Genomic DNA, 19176 nt, shown 5'->3' with positions numbered 1-19176 from the left:
TTTATAGCAGGGTACACATCACTGAGACGTTTGTCTGGGTGAATCCTTAATATAGAAATATTTTCATGAGCAAATCTGGTCTAATAATTGTGCAATACTTTGACATTTAAAACTAATTTTGCACATATGAAATGTCTTCATTCATCCTCCATGAATGCAATGACCTAATGCAATTACTGATTTTTTCATCCTGTGAATAATCGCTTGCAAGGAACCTTGTGTGACTTCATTCCTGCAACTGGGGAAGCGGCGGCAGGAGGAGCCCTACCTGCATGGCTGCGGGCTGCCTGCTGTCCTGGCAGCTCTGGAAAACCAGGAGATGGTTTTGGTGTAAAGCAGAAAGTGCCCTTCAAGTTGTGAAAACAGTTTTCATTTCGTCAGGAGTGATGACATTTCAGTTTAGAGTTCTGATCTATGTATGTATGTGTAGATCTTTGCTCAAAAAGTTAATTAAAAACATTTCTAAATAAAGCAATTTTTAGCAAACTCAGTGACATTTTAATGTCAGAGTTGAGCATAAATTGTTCAGGAAAATAGAAGGTCAGAGCAACTAAATGAAATTAGAATTAATTCAGAATAACACTTGCACCAAAGTCAGATTTTTTTCCTCCCGTGTTCTTTCCATAACCTCCATGCAGTCCCAAAGCATTTCTGCCAGCAGAGAGAGTTACTTTCACGTCTGTTTTGCGTTCTGTTAAATGAGGAGAAATGGCTCTGCTCTGCAGTTATCCTTACTGTATAAATCACACGTTTTCCAGCCTCAATTTTTTGGTAAACATTTCAGCAGATCACCCTCTAACTGAAGCCCTGTCACGGTGCCCTTGTGCTGCTGATGTTTGTTTGCTCTGGGCCTCAAACAAAGGTGGACTCACTAAGATTTCGCGTTTCTTCACTTCTGTTTCTTTTTGATTGAGGCTCATTGTTGTGTTTACATTTCTTTTCTCCCTTCCTCTGCAGCTGATACTTGAAGTTACAAGGTAATTGAGCTCAACGTGTCTATTCAAATTGGATCTTGTAAAACTCTCTTTTAGCAGAAACTAAATGTGGGGCTTGGACCTTTGACAGAGTTTATTTTCGGATTGAAACAGTTCTTTCCCAACAAGAACTGTTGTTTTCCTATTCAACTCCAAAAGCCTACGCTGATCATCTTTAAAGCATTAGCACAATTGTTTACAGATGGACTTGTATATCAAATGTTGGCTTTTCCCTTTCCCTAACCCTGCAGTACTGCTGCTTGTCTGAGCTGAGGGGCTGCTCGTTTTCCTTATTTAACCACAGTGAGTTCTGGGATGAGGGTATGCAGACCTATCGATATTTCATTAGTTACTGCAGAGGAACAAGCCAACGAACTTCTCCAACACTTGTAATGCTGTTCAGTTCCTGTGAACTAAGTGGAAGTACTTGACTGTCCTGTTACAAATAAGGGTTTGGTTTTTTTGTAATAGCAAGTGATTTGTGGCTCTGCAATTATAAAGCTCAGTTTGGGACACAGCAGTGATTATACTGCCTGCTGAACCCGCTCTGCAAAAGCCAGATTCAGTAACTGGGTGAGTGCTTTATAAATAAAGATCAGTGATAGTCAGCCACCCAAAAGCACTGTGTCCATTAAATCCTGCTCATAGCCTGCCCTGTGTCACACAAAACCTGGGCTGCCTCAGGCCTGTGCTCCATCAGCAGTGGTTGTAGCACTGGAAGGGCTCTGGGCCTGGTGGCCCATGCTGGAGCTGGCCAGGCGCTGCTCGGTGCCTGGACTTCGCTGTCAGCCCATCTTTACATTATAAAGCATATAAATATATATAAATAAAGGGGAGATGGGATGAAATTTATTCCTGAATTGTTGAATAATGTAATATACATGTTGTACATAAAAGGATCTCAAACCACCTCGCCTGATTCTCCTATGAAAACGTTTAACTTTTATTAAATCCAGACAGTTTTAAGGAGCGGCAGAAATGAAAGCAAAAACAGCAACTGAAACAGCTTTCAAAGTTGCCCTGTAGCCAAAAGAGCCACCTGAGAAGCTGAAGGGTTGATTTTGTTTGTTTGTTCTGTTGGAGCGTATCACCAATAATTAGAAGGGAAGATCCAAGTTCAAACTCAGGATAACTCAGCGCTGTCTCCACGCATACGGAGCCCTGCCCTGCTCAGGGGGCCCAGCTCCCAGCATGGACGAGGTCTGGCCCCTCCTGGTTGCCCATGGGCTCACCCTGCAGCCGGGTGCTGGGTGCTGTTTGGGAGCTGGGGCGCATTCCTGCAGGGCTGGCGCTTCGTGGAGCTGTAAACATATTCGCAGGCAGTGCACCGTGCAGGTGAGACTCCCCTCAGGCAAGGAGTTGGCCCCAAACCTATCAAAGATACCTAAAGCATTAACTGTGCTTCACAGGAAGGCAAGTGGCAGAGGACCCTGCGTGCTGGAGTTAAGTCAGAAAGGCGAGACAAAGCCCCGGGGAGCGGTCTGCAGGGAACAAACCTGTATTGGCAGACAGCAAGATAAATTGGATGATCTAATAGTCCTTTTCCATCTCTAAGTTTTATGATTCATTTGTTATTTTAGCCATCTATATATTTTTTTTTATTTTACCCTAGAGGGGTTTCTTGAGATGTGTGCAATATATTCCTTAAAAAAAAATAAAAATCCCAACAACAACCCATACTGCAGAATCCGAGGCACTGGCTCGTAACTGCTCTTGCTAATGACTGACCCAGAGGGCAGGAGTGGGAGAGCGGCCCTCGTCCTTTGCTGCCTGGGTGCAGGATGGGCCTTGGGGCTGCAGATGGGAATGTGGTGGGGCAGCAGTACTTGGCTCTGAGCGCTGAGGGTCGGAGGCTGGGCAGGAAGGGAAGGATGGTGCTGGCTGGGTACCCCTGAGCAGGGCTTGGGGTCAGGAGCAGTGCTGGGGCCGTGCCGCTGCCTCCGCTGCCTCCGCACAGCTGGCTCCAGGTCGTCTCCTATTTCATCACCCCAAGGAGGAGCGATGGCAATTACATGCAGCCAACAGGTGATGCTGTACCCATCACAATTTAATGCGTGCAAGTCTTGGGAGTCTCTGCCACAGCTGGCCTGGCCTCATCTGCAGTAAATAACAGGAGGTGGCTCGTGCGGCATCGGCGCGAGCTGCGGAGCTGCGGTGTGAGGCATCGCCCGCGTCGGAGGAGCGTTACGGGGAGCAAGGGAGTGCTTAGGGAAACTAAGTGTTAAACAGAGCCATCCGTCTGAGGTGGAGCAGTTGAGAGAAGGGTATTTGGTATCTCAATCATGCCTGCTTTATGGCTGGCGAGCCCTGGATTTGTGTGACAGCGGCCCAATGCCTCGCTGTAGATTACATCATAAATAACCCAGGCATGGAGTGGTCAGAGGAGCCAGATGAGGGAAGGAGAAGGATGTGCAGAAACAAACTCAGGATGGTGTCGCTAGATTTTCCTTTTCCTTTTTTCTTCTTATTTAAGATTATCATCTAAGGGAAGGGAGGCTGCTCTGCACCATTGGTGAGTTTCACTAAAACGGGCACATTCCTGTGGTTTTCACTCCCGCTGCCTCTCCAGGTCAGTCCTTTTCTTCTCCGTACAGAAAGAAGGGAGGGGGGAAAGAAAGAGAGAAAAGAAAAACCCACACAAAAATCAATCCATCAAATGTCATTACAGATTTATTAAGCCTGATGTAGAAAGACTTTTAACAGTAACATCTTCAGAAAGCATAAAAAGAGCACTTCTGTTCAGTCTTGTGCTTTGAAAATCTAAATATATTTTTATCATATAAATAATTCTTTTCATGTTTTAAGTGCATCTGTTTTTTTTCCTTTTCAAATTTCCATTTTACAATTGGCCAAAACTGAAGTCTGCATCGACTGAAATGAAGCCATTTGCAAAGCTAATGATGTTGTGAAGCATGTCTATGGTGAACCGTATCAGCTAGATTTCAGAAAGGTAGTTCAATGAGTGCAGCATTAAAATGAGGGACAGCCTCCAGCAAAATCATAATTGAACACACCCAAGTCCTTAATGTCTGCAGTTGGGTTTCCTGATGCAAATTATGATAACATTTCAGATGTGAGCAGTCGCTTTCCAATAGCTGCAGTGGAAAAGAGACATTTTATGCCACAAAGGAAAGAATTACCATGTTTAAAAATGTAAATAATATATGTATAGAAACCTTTTTTATGGAAATGAGGCATTCAGGATTATGTGAACAGTTTGGGCTATTTTTTTTTTTTTCCTTTTAAACACAACAGATAAAGATGTGTGATCTATTATTCAGGGCTTTAATTACAGTTCTAAAACTGCAGTGATTTTATTTAAAAAAATAAAAATAAAAATCCCTGGGCATAAAAAGTAACGTTTTCTGTGGTAAAGTTGAGGGATTCTTTTTTTTTTTAACACCCATTTGCCACGATAGAAATACAGGACACGAAATCACTACTGGGAGATTCCGACGCTTGGGAACCATCCACAGAAATACTTCCTAAACGCGCTGGAATCCAGGCGTCCTGCACATCAGCAAAGGCCTTCGCTCAATAGGTTTGCCCTGATTTAAATTTAATGAGATACGTGGTCCTGATTGTTAATAATCGGTCTGGGGGAACCCAAAACAATAAAAGCGGTAATCTCCTCTCGTATAAATTATACAAATTTATTGAGCAATCAACCAGATATATATTAAAAAAAATATATGTATCATTAACATTTTCAATTTGCTTCGTTTACGTCGGTGGCAATAAGCAAGCAGTTGGAAGCAGCGCTGGCTGCAGGCCGGGCGCTGTGCGGAGCTGCACCGCTAGGTGGGACGGTGCTCCAGCACAGCGCTGCTCCGACCGCTGGTAGCATCGGAACGGCGTGAAACATGGTTTTGATTAAAGCAGCCTGTTGGCTCAACGATCTCAGTCATTTTAAAAACATCCTTAATGTGGAAGAGGAACGCTGCGATGTCAGGAACGGCCTTGGGGCCCATTATAAACAGCAACAAAATAAATAAGGGGGAGAAATGAGAGGTCATGAAAACGAAATTAAGCTAATGTTTCAAATTTTGACAATTATGAATAGTTCCTCCAAGAAGACATTAAAAAAAAAAAAAAATTCAGGCACTATTAGATAAAATACAAAGAGAATAATTGTACGTGTATGAGTTTTCCCATGGGACAAAGCATGCTTTAAAAGCAAAACTTGAGTGAGCTTTCCCCTCTCCCCCCACCCCCCGGTACAGCCAGCAGTTGGGCAGCTCTCATGCAAACACAGCCTTGCTTCTCTCAGTTCCTCCAAAAAACCCATCCCTAATTCCTGTATGAGCCATTAAAGGTGACGACCAAGAAGAGAAACAAACAAAAATTACAAGCATATTCTCTAGAGAAAAAAATCAAAATAAAAATCCCCTGCTATGGACCAATGTTTGTAGGAAACAGAAACAAGCAGATATAACAAAATCCGTGTTCAGAACATGGCAATATAGTTAATATATACAAATATGTACAGTATAAAAATGCATCGAAGGCGTAACTTTCCATCCCAACAAGCTGCAGTGCACCACGAAGAGCAGCTTGCCCCTCCGCCCAGGGACACAGGCAATGTATTCTGTACAGCATGCGCTCGTCTCAAAGTCAGTGCAGCAGCACTGCAACATCCTACGCAGAAGTCCCCATCAGTCCTCTTTGAAAGGAATCCCGTTTGCGTTGCTCGTATAAAAAATGCCTTTAATCTTTCATTTTGCAATTTGTTTAATATATACACTTCTTTTTAAAAGAGAAATAAGCTCTTGATTCATTTTATTATTATTATTTTAAACAAAATGCTAGAACTAACACCACGGGTCATATATGTAACCTGAAGATGCTGCCAATAGGGAACGTACCACACACCGCAAGCACTGGGGCACGGCAAACCTGAGAGGTTCACCATGATGGCCATCTATGCTCTGATTTGAAACCAGGTTGGATCTCTTACGGTTTGTGCTGACGTATCCAAGATAATAAAAGACAAAACAAATGCTCCAGAAAAACAAACAAACAAACAAACAACAAAACACCAAAAAGACCCTAAGAAAGGAAAGGACAAATAAGAGTGCCTGAGCACTGGGCGGGAGGGAATCTCGTACCAGAGACATACGACAGTTAAGTACCCTGAGCCAAATAAGAACTGTTTAGCTTGTCAGCTTTTGCAACCTGTATTGCACATTCCAGCATTTGCTGTGCTCTAAAGCCAAAACATTGCTTCATCTATCCTGAAGAGATCTGCAGCTTCGCTTGGTGCTGAGTGCAGGTGGGCACAGCTACGGAGGGACCCAGCGGGGGGGAGCGCCATGGCTGCGCTGTGCTGTGGCTGCACTCAGCAAGGTTTTATTTCCATTTGCGTTTTAAAACGTCCATCTTTATTTCCTGCTTTCTCATCTGAGGTGTCTATGGAGAGAATTTGTTGTCTTTACTCGGAGGAAAGCTAGGTGGTGTGACCTCAGCAGAGCCGCCCGACCTGCTTGGGGTGAACGTGTGAAGTCCAGCAGGGCTTTCTACAAAGGCCTGAAGCCGTTTCATGAGCTGTGAGTGAGGACAAACTGGAGGTTTATGACTGCGGTTGGGCCCAGAGGTACCATTGCTTTAATCTTTAAAATACTCTCCAAGAAAATATTGTACAGACACTTTGGTACCAAAAAGAGCAGCGCCAGCTTAAACTTTACCTATTCTTAATATTTTTGCCAAAAAACACCGAGCTGCCAAAGCGCAGGCTGAAGTGTACTGGGATAGAAGTGCTTCTGCTGCTGTAACAGTGGTCCAGCAATGCAACACGGGCTGCACTGCTGTCTAGTGCTACAACTGGCTTCACACTGGGATTCCTACCAGTGTAGTCACCTCGACAAGAAGTTTTTGCAGTCACTTCCCTGACATAACTGTACAACTTGTAAGTGCAGACTGTGCTGTAGATTTAATCTGCGCCAACCCAGAGACTGTTTGCTGAAGCTGTTTTCAGAACCCTCTAAACACGTGAGGAATCCGAGGTGAGGACTGCTCGGACTGCGCTTGGCTCTTGTGAGTAAACCGAACCCAAAGGAAGGAGTTACTCTGGATTTACACCACACAGCTGCATTCAGGATGTGACCACTGCTCCTGGCACACGATCACTTGCGAAGGTCTGACTGCAGCTTCTGCTGTCCCCGCTTTTGTATTCCCTCGTTTCCCCTCCAAAGACATTTGGAGAACAAAACCCTGCACTCTGTACTTGTGGTGTGCTGCCATACTGCAGGAAACTGCTTTAAGAAAAGAAGGAAAAGGAAACTGCAGGCAGCATTTCTTTCTGTGGTGGGTATTTATTCAGTGCCATCAACAGAAAGGAGTGCGTTTGCTTCAGGTGCTGATGAAGCAGCTCCTTAATTTGGTGACACATGACTTGAAATCTACTGTTAGACGCGTGTAGTTTTATCCCTTACAAAATCTGCAATGTTTCTGTCTGTGGCCCAGAGTGTCATACATAAAAAAGTCTCAGTTTGTACCTCCTGGTGCCCGACTGAAACTGTTCAGCAGTGTTCCTGAAGAGTCATTTGTTTTAGAGAAATTCAGTAATGCCTGGAGGATCATTTCCTACAGCAGATGGGGTGGGAAGAAGAAGGGAAGAGGCAGCGGGTGGCTCACGTGTGAGGGCAGCAGGAAAAGCAGCCAGCAAAGTCACCATGGACCCCATAGTGACTTTGTAGCCTGAAGAGAAGCTGTCCCCTGTCACTTTGTGTGGGGCAGGCAAGAGGAATTACAGCTATGCAGCTCCCAACCACCTCTTCCTGGGAGCAAAAATGATGCATCGGCTGTGCAGGAGGATGGGCACACAGCAGTAGTGGTTTTTCAAAAAATATAGAGGTGGTTATATCAGTTCTTTTGCTTGGGGACAGATGGCCCTTAAAGCCCGTTGTAATTGCAATGTATTGATTGGGAATCTGTGATCAATACTGTCTTTATGGAGAGAATTTTAAATATAAATTGCATCGTATATCTGTTTGAGAAGACAAAAGCTCTGTGTGACAGAGAGCCACCTCCACGTCGCAGGAACACTTGGACCAGCTGGAGAGTTACATTGGGGATGGGGACACGGCCTCAGCCCAGCCTGTCCCCAAGCACTGAGCAGAGCCCCACTGTGCTGCAAAGAAACGTCCATGGAAACCTCTGTCTGCCACCTTTGGCCATCTATTTCCTCAGTGGGTTTGGCTGCAGTGTCTTCTTCCTGCAGGACTCATCCCAGGGCCAGCTGGCACTGGGGACAGACTGCAGGCAGGGTCAGGCCATTGTAATTAGCAGGGAGAAGCACCCTAACAGCAAATCCCTCTGGGTAGCACTTACCCAAGGGCTGCCCCGAACCCCATTGTTTTTCCTGCCTTTTCTGTACTCAGCCCTTCTATCACAGATTGCTGTTTGTTTTCCATGCAAAGCCCATCTGTGCCTGCACACATCATTGGGGATCTGCCCAAGGGGCAGAGGGCACAGAGGATCAGTGGCAAACAGGGCGCTTTGTCACAATGTGATGGAGGAAAGAATTGAGACTAAAACTTAGGAAAACAGTGATTGCCCTGCAGAAGTGTGAGCCTGCATCACAGCCTGCAAAGATGGCTTGGAAGGCCTCAACCCCTATTGTGTTAATATATAATTATTGATTTTAAACACGACTTCCTATACCCTCCGTGATCTCTAAAAAAGCTCGGGAGGTCAGTCCTGTAAATACTTTCACAAGTAGGTAATAAAAATCATGATGAAGTTGCACTGACAAGTAATTACTAGGTAGGTTTGTTAGTGGATTCTCAAAGATTTTTTTAAACCGACAATTATTATTGCACTAATGACAGCCATTTTTAAAGTTAAGTGTCCTCCTTCTCAACTGAAATAATAAAGGCCTGGAAAAACACCTGAGACAGATATACTGGAATTCTTATATATTAGGTTCCAAAGCGATGCTAATTTTGTCTCCCCCTTTTAAAATAAAATATATATTTTTAAGGTGATATGGCTTTTTTTGACACGTATGGGGGCAGGAAGGGAGTTCTGGTTTCTGAATAAATCTCTCAAAGCAGTGTACAGAGGTAACAATTCTTGCTGCTTTATTGCAGTGCAAGAGCATAAACAGCTTGGATACGTGGTGTATCAATATGCCACTTGTTAATAAGCAAGGACGTGAATCATAAATATTCGGCTGTTTGATCACCAGGCTTTTAATTAATGTTTTGATGATCTCCAATAAGAATAAAAGTCAGAGCGATAGATATTGAGTAGATACGACAGAGAAAAGATGCAATGATTTTCTATGTTACCTGATTTATATGACAGATAAACTATCAACTCTTCCAGTTTCATACAGAGAAAGAGAGAGGAGAGACGTACATTTTCTTTTTTTATATCTTATTGTAAAAAAAAAAAAAATCACTTAATTCAAATGTGTATATAAAATGTTCCCAGAGGACAGCGATGCAGGCAAAATAATCAAGGTTTAGCACTGTGTAATAAAGGTTTGTGGCCAGATTTTAAATGAAGTAGCTGTCCCTGCACTTGCCTGTGCCAGAGCAAAGCTTCTTGAGCAAAGCAAGGCGTGGGGCGAGCCAGCCCTCCCTCGGTGGGATCAGCCCCGGATCCACCGTGCTTCCAGCCCTGACAGCCAGAAAGCCCTCGCAAATGAGGCGGTGATGGATGCTGGCCCCCCTCCTCACCACCAGCACAACCACAGCCTGCTGCAGGCACGGGAACACCTCTCTTCTGCCAAAGGTGAGCAGCAGGTGCCCTGCACAGCCCCGATGCTTGGGCTGGGGGTGCCCTCCTGCAGCTCCGGGTCACATTTCTGTCACGGCGGAACTGCAGGACACCAACCAGTGGGAGCAGGAGTCGGTGGGATTTTCACCCATCAAGGGCCAGAATGAGGCCAGCAGTGTTCTAACACCTACAAAAGTTCAGGAAAGGAGCGGGGATGGAGCCATGCTGGCAGTTTCTCCCAAGTGGCGTTTTATTGCGGCGCTGCCTTTGGGTCTGTGCTGCGGGCCCTCACCTTGTGTAACTTCACTTAATAACTCTGAACTGGGCTGTGCAATTTAACAGCTTCTGCAGAGCTCGATGCTAATGCATTGATTTTGCTTTAATAGAATTTTGTTGTCAATGGACGGCACTCAGCACGGCGCAGGCTTCAATCTTAACCCATCTGAAGGCTCTGCTCGTTTCCAGTTGAGCTCCGTTCATTTCCAGTTGAATAGGTTAAGCAAAGACAGACCTCACTGTTCTCAATTCACTTTATGATCCTCCCATCATAAAAAATAATATCAGCACCTTGCTTTTCATGTCAGAACTACATTTGAGCTGCTATTCCCTATGCCCATGAGTAAATCCCATAAAAGCCGCCCCGTTGTACTGTCGCTATTTTTCCTTGTGGATGATTGATTGATGGATGAGTGCTGACACTTCAATGAAGCTATTTCGACTGCCATCTCAATCCGATGATGTGAGGGGTATATTTTCTGTCCATGCCTCATTACTTCAGAATGACATTCCTGGAACTTCATTTACTTTTTCCCTCCTTCCCTCAAGCGCCATATTTTTTCCCATCTAGGTTATGCATGCCATAAAAAAAGCAATTTGCTATTATATGTGGCATAAGGGCAACTCTTTCCCTAGGAGGTAAATAAGAAGGGCCTTTTTTTTCTCCTCCATGTCGAATTTAGGGATCATGTCAAAATTTCCCAAACATCTCCAAAAGAGGCCCAAGCGCAAAAGCAAAGGGGGATACAGTAAACACATTCAGTCCGATGTTGTGAATGCTGCACTCGAATTTTATCCTTGAATGTCTAAAATATAATAGTAGAAGACAGCCCAAAGCCCTCTCTCTTGCATGAGAAAAATCCAATTCTCAAATTGTGCCCAGCGTACTTTGAATATTTCATTTGCGACGGAGTAACGGTTTGCAACTGGATCCAGGCACATCCTGCCTTTGAGACTCAGGAAAGCTCATCGTTAAATGCAGAGATGGATTTGTCTGCTGCAGGTTGCTCCAGTTGCCAGGAAAAGCTCGGCTGGAGCAAACAGGGCTCTGCAGGCAGTGCGTCGGGTCGTGCTGGTGGCATCAGCACGCCCAGCCAGCTCTTGTGAGTTGACTCGGGACCCGATTTTAATCTGTGTGATACAGTATTCCCGTTAATAATAATGTATAATTAAGACATCCGTTAAAAATCCATAACGTTAATTTAATGGAGAAAATCTAATACAGTTCTATTGGAATTTTTACGTTAAATTAACTTTAACGGGCTTTTAATGGATGTCTTAATTAGATCTCATTATTAACGTGAATATTCCACAAATTAAAATCGGGAGCTCAAAGTTTTAATGAAAAAAGTTAGGATTTGAAGTCGCCATCCTCAGCCCTCCCCCTGGGCCGGGCCGGCAGCCCTGACCTCCCAGCAGGCCGTGAACCCAACGGGGCTCCATTGGCTCCGACTCAGAGATCCGGATTTGCACGCACCTAACTGAGAAAGGACTTGCACTGTGTTATCTTATATCTATATATAGATACGTGCACAGTGATATTTATATATAGATATACCTACGCTCACATAACGCTCAGCAATCTAACAACAGTACTTCTGTCTACAAACCACTCCATCGCACGTCCCGTCATAAACCGTAACGGAGATTTAAATATATATATATATATCTGAGGAATAGAACAAACTGACAATAATCCATTTCAAACAAATCTTTGGCAGCAACATGGTTAAGCATAACTATTTGAACAACTTGCACAGAAGATTAACATTGTTCAGAGGTTTTTTGGCTCAGAATCTGTTTTAACTTAATAATTCTTGTACTTACTGTGATGTATTGATCCCTAGTGCAATGACTGGATTGGGCAACCCAGGTGCAACAGTAATAGCTGCACTGAATAGAAACATTTCCTTTAGACAAACTATCCCAAAGGGGTTATAAATAGGAAATGGACATTACCATGAAAAGTAAAGCTTCCAATGTGACTGCATCTTGTGTAGAACAGTTGGACATTAAACTATGAAGAATTTTTTTTTTCCTGTCAAGTGTTACAAATTGACGAAATAAGTACATCAATGTTCTCAGTCATTATCTTACTTCAGTGGCACTTTGTTTTAGTGACAGCAAAAAGGGACAGTGGAGACCAGACAGCCCCAGTGCAGTTTATCAATGAAAATCTAATATCGTCCATAAGCAGGAGAGTGGAAATCAATACTTCATTACCAAATTGTTAGTGAGGATGAAGAAGAATAGCTGGAGATTTTTTGGCAGTCTTCTCGGTCCGGGTTGCTGTGAGTTCAATGTCAGGATTGGGGTGATGCGCAGAGACGGGCTGGGTGTGGGAGCCTGGGCTGGAGAGCTGGAGCTAAGGCATTCGTCCTGCAAGCAGAGCAAGAGGAACCAGCGTTACCAAGATTTTAACCACATGCCCAGATTTGATCAAATGCGGATTTCATTCAGTGAAATTGTAGAATGAAGCTTTGCTTTATGCCATGCACCCACAGGCTCACAAAAAGGCAAGGACATGGAGGTCACGGGGCTCCGAGCACCCAACTGAGCTGTAAATGTCCCTGTTCACTGCAGGGGAGTTGGACCAGATGACCCTTCAAGGTCCCCTTCAACTCAAACGATTCTGATTCTCTTCTGTGACCCACAAGTCCTCGAGTCAGTGTGCCAGCTCTGCCAGGTGCTCTGAGCACATCGCTCTCTGCTGCTCTCTCTGTTAGGTTTTAACTTGGCTCAACATGAAGAGTTTCATCTTACAGCCGGTCAAGGTCATGCTCTAAAATCCTCACGGTGACCTGGACACCTTGGTGTCCACCTTGTGCTTGAGTTACGGGGCTATTCCTGAGCTGTTTCTGCTTGTGCACCTCCCTTCCCCAGCATCCACCTTTCCTTTTATGCATTGCCTAAAAGTGCTAAGTGGCTCTCCTTGTGAAGTTACTTCCATGTGGAGATGGAGGAGGCTTGCCTTACTTAATCCAAGATGTGGGTTTAAAAGTTCAGCTCGTAGCTGAGTTCTGTTTTGCTCATAACCTGGGAGAAAAATACTGAGAAAAGCAGTAGGGAAAAAAAAAAAAAAAAAGAAGGAAAAATAGGGTGAGAAATGAGGCAAGCAATAAGTGGAGTGAAAGTCAATCTGGAGAGAGAGCACAGGAAAGAAAAAAACACACCAGTAGCGGGCAAAGAGAAATATGTCACTGAAAAATATATCTGTTCAAGGGCGTGCACACTTCAGCAGACACAACTCAAATCCTGAGGTGCGTTCCATGTATTCCAGCTAAATCAACTGGAAATTCAGTGGCAGCTTTTATGTAAGTAAAACAAACTGAGCTTCACAAAAAAAATTCCAGGTGAAAACGAAAAAAATCCATTGAGTCCATGCTAATTAGTTAATAATTTTGTTTGTCTCACAATATCCTTACACCTTCAGTTCTCACAGAGATGCTGTTTTGCACTGGCAACCCAGATCTTCAGTGGAGAAACTGGAAGGAAAGAAGAGGCGTCGGCAGCTAAATGTGAGATTTTGGGCACCTGAGAATTCAAGGAAGTCCATTTGAAGCTGAATACCTCAGATCATTATTCCCTCTTACACACACTAAAAGCAGTGCATGCTGCTGCTTTAAAACGCTGCCAGTAGGTTTCAGAGGTAACGCTCCAGAGTGTTCACACTGAGCAAAGTCATGACTTGCACTGCGCAAGGCTCTGAGCCTGGCCTGCAGAGGTGCCACAGGCATTTAAATTTTTACCTTTCCAAGTGGGTTTTGCAGCCCGTGGCATGAAGGAACACTGCCATAACACGGCGCCCAGCTCCTGTCCTGGGCTGCAGCACAAACTGTGGGCTGGTCCTGCACAGTGATGTGAGGGCCGTGCTGAACCACAGCTGTGTGCGAGCAGTAACTGCTGGTTAATTCTGTTCTGCCTCTGGAACGTCGTTAGGACAATTAAGCAGCATGTAGTAATAGTGAAAGGGCCCGTGTGGGAAGGAGACTTGGTTTGAAGCAAAGTAACTGCAGCACGCTGGCTCCCTGCCAGTGGGAAATATTTATCAAGAGCTTTGATTGGAAAACTGAACAGCCTGCCTCCTGCTGCCTCTGCTCTTCAGTTTGTCCAGAGGAAGGTCCTGAGGCTCTGGGGTCAGACCTGCTGTACAATCAGCTCGGTCCCAGTGCAGGGCTGGGATGGCACGGCCCATGGATGGGGCATGCAGAGTATCCAGTGGGTCCTGCTGTCCAAGAGCTCACACAGGGCAGTGTGTACTGCCTGCACACGGGCTGCTGTGCCTCAGTGCTGCTCTCACAGCCACCTGCAGCTCTTGTAGGAACTTGGTGGCTTCTGTGCACCTGGCTGATGGTAACGTCCATGCGTGACTAAAATTGACTGGGAGTGGGCACTGATTTCAGTGGGATAACTGTTCCACCCTTTGGTCTTTTGCCCAACCCAGGTCTCCATCCTTGGTTTTGTTTCTTTTCTCTTTTCTCTTTTTTTTTTTTTTTTTTTTTTTTGCATTGATGTCACTGCAGGCTGGGATGGGACTTTGAGAAATTAATTAGTGCGAGCCCTAATCGATAAGGGTCATAGTTTATGTATTTCATTATCAAGTGTCTCAGAGATTCAGGCAGTATGCGGGGAGTTTGTCACCCACAGTGTGGGGCACAGCGGGCTGGCGCTCAAACAGCACTCGATGCACAAAGTTTGGGCATTTTGTGTAATGCAGTTCAACACCGTGAGAAAACTCTATCACTGAAATTACAATGTGAAAATGTGACAGAGGGACTTCATTATGCCAGTCTTGTGCAGCACAGGCTAAATATCAGATGGAGATATTGAAGTTTAGCTTTTCTTTAATAATAATTACCAAGCCATCAACGCATATATATAAATATTTTTTATTTGTTAATTTCCAGATCTTTGCTAATAGCATCTTATCATCCTGTGTTGGTTTAGAGGGATATATGAAATGACAACATGTGTATAAATAAGCTATGATCCACCCACCAAAGTCCATGGGAGCCTATGGCTCAAACCCTTTTCCTGCTGCAGCTGTCCCAACAGTAATAAACTGTTGGACTCCTAAAAAGGCCAAAGAGAAAGACACAGACAGTCCCTTTGTGGTACCAAACACGTTATCTCTAGATGTCATTTCTGACCTACTTTTGCTAGATTTTTACAGCAGCACAAAATCTATTCCTTAAAGAATCATTCTTACGTTCACAATAACGAGAGAGGGAGAAAAAGTAAATCTGGGTGTATTTGATTTCATTTAGGACCTCTCCCACCATGAATTACAATATTACAGGCTCTAAATGCTTTCTCGTTACCCATAATTATAACTAAAATTATACCAGTCTAAACAGTAACTACTCAAATGATTCATCCTGATTGTAAAGAGCATGCTCTCTAAGTTGTGCCTGCCCATCCATTTTAAAGCCTTGCGGCAGGAACAGCTTTCCAGAAGGTCATTTAACAGCACATTAAATAAATAAATAGAACATATTCATTTCAGCAAACGCATTCTATTCAGAAAGCAGAGCTTTTTGGGAGAGGTAAGGAGAACCCTTGTGAATCCTAATCCTGGTGCTTCTTTGTTCTCACAGGGTGCAGCGCAGAGCCCAGGTGCTGCCAGCATAGAGCAGCTGCCCCCGTGCTGTGCAAGGAGGAGCAGCCAGCTGCCAGCACAGCCCACCGTGCTCACTGCAGGGCCCTGGGCACTCCTGTCCCTGCACAGTGCACCGCTATACGTTGTGATGCTGGCCCCTGAGCTAAGCTTGTGAGAATGCGGGACAAGACAGTGGGAAAGCAATGCTGGCTCCAGCTCAGATGTTCCCGGGGTGTGTCTGCAGAGTACAGAACAACACCAGGTGCTGGGGGTTAGAGATTGCCTGGGATGGTGGAAAATGCATTTAATAAAAACCAGAGGCCACTGAGCTGTATTTGTCTCAGAAAACTCTCTGCTGAAGGTACTGTGCTGAGAGCTGAACGCCACAAAGAGACCTCCAGAGTTCAGTAGCCCTGAGATGATCAGAGCTCCTATCTGCAGCTGTTGCAGAGCACCTCCCTGCAGGATGTCAGAGCAGCAGTGTGACTGACCCAGCTGGGCTGGCCCAGCGGTGTGGGGGTGAGAGCCAAATCTCACCGAAATCTGACAAAAGAAAACTCTGGCATTTTCCAAGGTTTTTCACTTGAGAAGTTTCTGATGTCTGCGCAGGTAGCTTTGTATGCCTTCAGTTGCTCAGCTGTGACCCAGGTTGAGGAAAACTGTTAAGCACGTGGCAATGTGCAGGGAGCACAGTGCAGTGAGTGCAGTGATGGGAGCCACCCTGCAAGCACTGCATGGGGCTCGGAAATGCTGCCATGTGGGGCTATGTGTGCATGTGAACCAGTGATGCCACCTGGGACCTCAGAGAGATGTGTGAACTCCTCTGCATACACATTATATTCTATGTAATAATATAAAAGGATATACTTTGAAATGGGAGAGTGTATACATATCTCCAGACAAGAAGGAGTGCAGTTGGAGCCACTGAGTGCGCAGCAATGCCTGGGGTTTGCAGACATCCCTGAGCAAATACAGCCAGATCCTCTAAATCCACCTGAACAGCACTGGGAGTGCTGACATCTGTCAGCCTGAGCCCTCCCAGGTGGACAGGCTCTGCAAAGTGCTGGGAGAGGATCTGGGAGTCTCAGTGAGATGCATCCCCCAAAAGCTCCCCAGGTTTTCACAGATGTGCAGGGAAACCCTGGCCTTGGGGGAAGCGTGAGGTTTTTGCTGCTTGTGCTGAGAGAGAGCAGGGTTGCACCCTGAGCTCACCTCAGTCCTCGAGATGACATGAGGTACACACGTGTTGAGCAGCAAAGAGGAGCACACAGGAACTGGATGGGTACAGAGCAGCACCCTGAATGGAACTAACTCCTGTGCACACAGACCAACCCCATGTGGGGGTACCAGGAAGACCACGGCCTTGGGAAGGGAAAACAGAGAGAGAACATTTATGTTTTTGTTTTCTGCTTTCCTATAAATAAAATACAGTCATCAAATCACAATGTATTTGAGAGCACATGTTATTGACAGCCTATTCTTGGAGGGGAAAAAATGCGGATTTTTTGGCAAAGTTTCTCTATTTGCTAAAGATTAAATTGTTCATTGTACAGGGCACCATCTGCCCTTGGAGAGAGATTTAGTTGATGGCAGCTGCAACCAAAGTGTGGAAGATAGAGCTGAATTTCTGGTTTCTTTTCAACTAGCAACTGTCATTACAGGTCACATGCAAACTGTGTCATTTTCTGTGACAAGCAGGTTCTGCAGACTAGGGTGCTTGCTACATTTTAAAATGCCACCTGTATGGATCCCAGAAGAGAAATAGCTTTTGTAATGCACCTTGAGAAAGGCGAATTTACAGCAGATGAGACAAAGCAGGTACTGCTCCTCCGACCACGTGCGTGCAGTGGGATGCACGGCAGCACTGCCCAGGGCTGCGTGGGGCTGGCCGGTGTCAGGCTGTGCTGATGGCTGGTAAGGAGGCTGCCCCAGCTGGTCTGGGATGGGCAGATGCTCAGCTGTCTCTTCAGCTCTAAAGAGAATTCCTCAGTGATCAAACTGGGGGCAGCTGTGGGTGGCCCCAATCATCGAGCTGCGCCATTCCTGTTTCTAGATTCCGTTCACAAGTAAGGGGAGCTGCGAGGTGCTGAGTTCCCGTCTTTGCTCTCAGAACTGTTTCCCACAGCTTGTTGCTGTAGGAAGGACCTGATACCCCAGCCCCTCACACCGTCCCTGTTCTGCAGGAGACCTGTGTTCCCTTTCTGAACAGAATGGGAGGGGAGAAGTTAGGAGCGCACCGCTATGTTTTATTAGGACAAAGACACAAAGCAAAACAAAAAAGCAAACTCAAACCTCTTTCCTTTCATCCTTGCCTAGCTATGAAAGTGCCTTCACATTTCCAGGCTTGCTGACAATATCTCAGAATGGTACATCACACACAGCCTCCTCTGGAACAGCAGACATTGTCAGCGCTGCGAGACAACTGCTCTCTGGAATGTACTTCACAAAGATTCTCTATAAAGCACTTCTATAGAAAAAAAGGTATTTGAAATTTCTGAGCCTCAGCCTTTCAGACAAGGATGAGTTCTGGTTAATTTTCTTCTGATGACTTCCACATTTTCTGCAAGAAAAACAACAGTTACTATTGCCTTAAGACAGACTGAACCAGTTGAAACATGCCGAGATAGAAGAAAAAGATTTCATGCGAAAGAATTTGCAGGACATAAATTCGTTCTCATGTTTATTCTGTTCAAGTTTAACTTTTGGTCTTCTAGAACATTTTGTCATGGCAAAACTGGATCGTGTTTTGAAGCAGAAACTGATAGTGCTGGCAAATCTTTAGTAAGTCTGGTCTGATTACATCGACATTTTTGGATAGGAGGACAGGTTTTAATGGGAAGACGGTTGGCCTTTCCAGCAAAACACTGAGCTGCTGGTGCACCTGCCCAGTGCAGAGCTCCTTCCTTGCAGGGCCCCGCTCTGTGCCTCGCTCCCACAGAGCAGGAGCACTGCAGGCTTCAGGCCGGCTGCAGGCAGCTGCTCCCCTCGACCCAGAGATTGCTGAGCACTGTTGGGATCAAGGCCTTTCAGCGAAAGCTGAGAAAAAAAAATCAGAGACTCTGCCTGTTTGGGTGATGCTCTGCAGAGAGCACGGATTGGTAGGAGAGGAGGGCAGCTCTGTGGATCAGCGCACAGTGTGCCGGCTTCCTCTTTCTGTGTGAGGAACCATTTACAACAAAATCCCATCTGAAAACCCAAGCAGTGTGCCTGCTGCCCAAAGCGTAAATCTCCGCCGCGGTGCCGGAGCCACACGTGCTCTTCTGTCACTGATTTATGTACAGAATCTATCACACACCAGTTACTTGAATTAGGATCACGGGGAGATGGGAATCATTAGAGAGTCGTGGAAACTCCAAAGCATAAAGAAAACTTCTCTGTTTGTCTCCTCGTGATGGCTGTTCTATTTCCCCTTCGTGCACCGACACCACTGATGAAGCAATGGATGCTGTAATCCGAAGCAATTGCTTCTGGGGGCAGCATCATTAGGGACACAAGTGTTGTGTGCAGCACTAGCTGTGGATCTCCTGGTTGGTGCAATGTGTTCAGCAGTGCTGGGAGGCAGCCAGCACAGCCCGGATCAGGGATCGCACTCCTGGTTGTGCT

At 45.3% G+C, this 19176-nt stretch overlaps 1 protein-coding gene across 1 annotated transcript in view; it reads right to left on the bottom strand.

Moving 5' to 3' along the window:
* Positions 1-11373: 11373 nt before the first annotated feature.
* Positions 11374-19176, bottom strand: part of TSHZ2 (teashirt zinc finger homeobox 2) — a 203776-nt gene continuing 195973 nt past the window's right edge. Inside the window, exon 3 of the mRNA XM_042834364.1 lies at positions 11374-12353. The gene's annotated coding sequence lies outside the window, so the exon portion shown is untranslated. The remainder of the gene's footprint in view (positions 12354-19176) is intronic.

The sequence above is a fragment of the Centrocercus urophasianus genome, unplaced genomic scaffold (assembly GCF_019232065.1).
Source record: "Centrocercus urophasianus isolate 14NV4802_14NV808 unplaced genomic scaffold, USGS_Curo_1.0 seq_46, whole genome shotgun sequence".
NCBI classification, from domain to species: domain Eukaryota; kingdom Metazoa; phylum Chordata; class Aves; order Galliformes; family Phasianidae; genus Centrocercus; species Centrocercus urophasianus.
The sequence above is the reverse complement of the archived record's forward strand: the minus strand, read 5'-3'. Positions and strand labels throughout refer to the sequence as shown.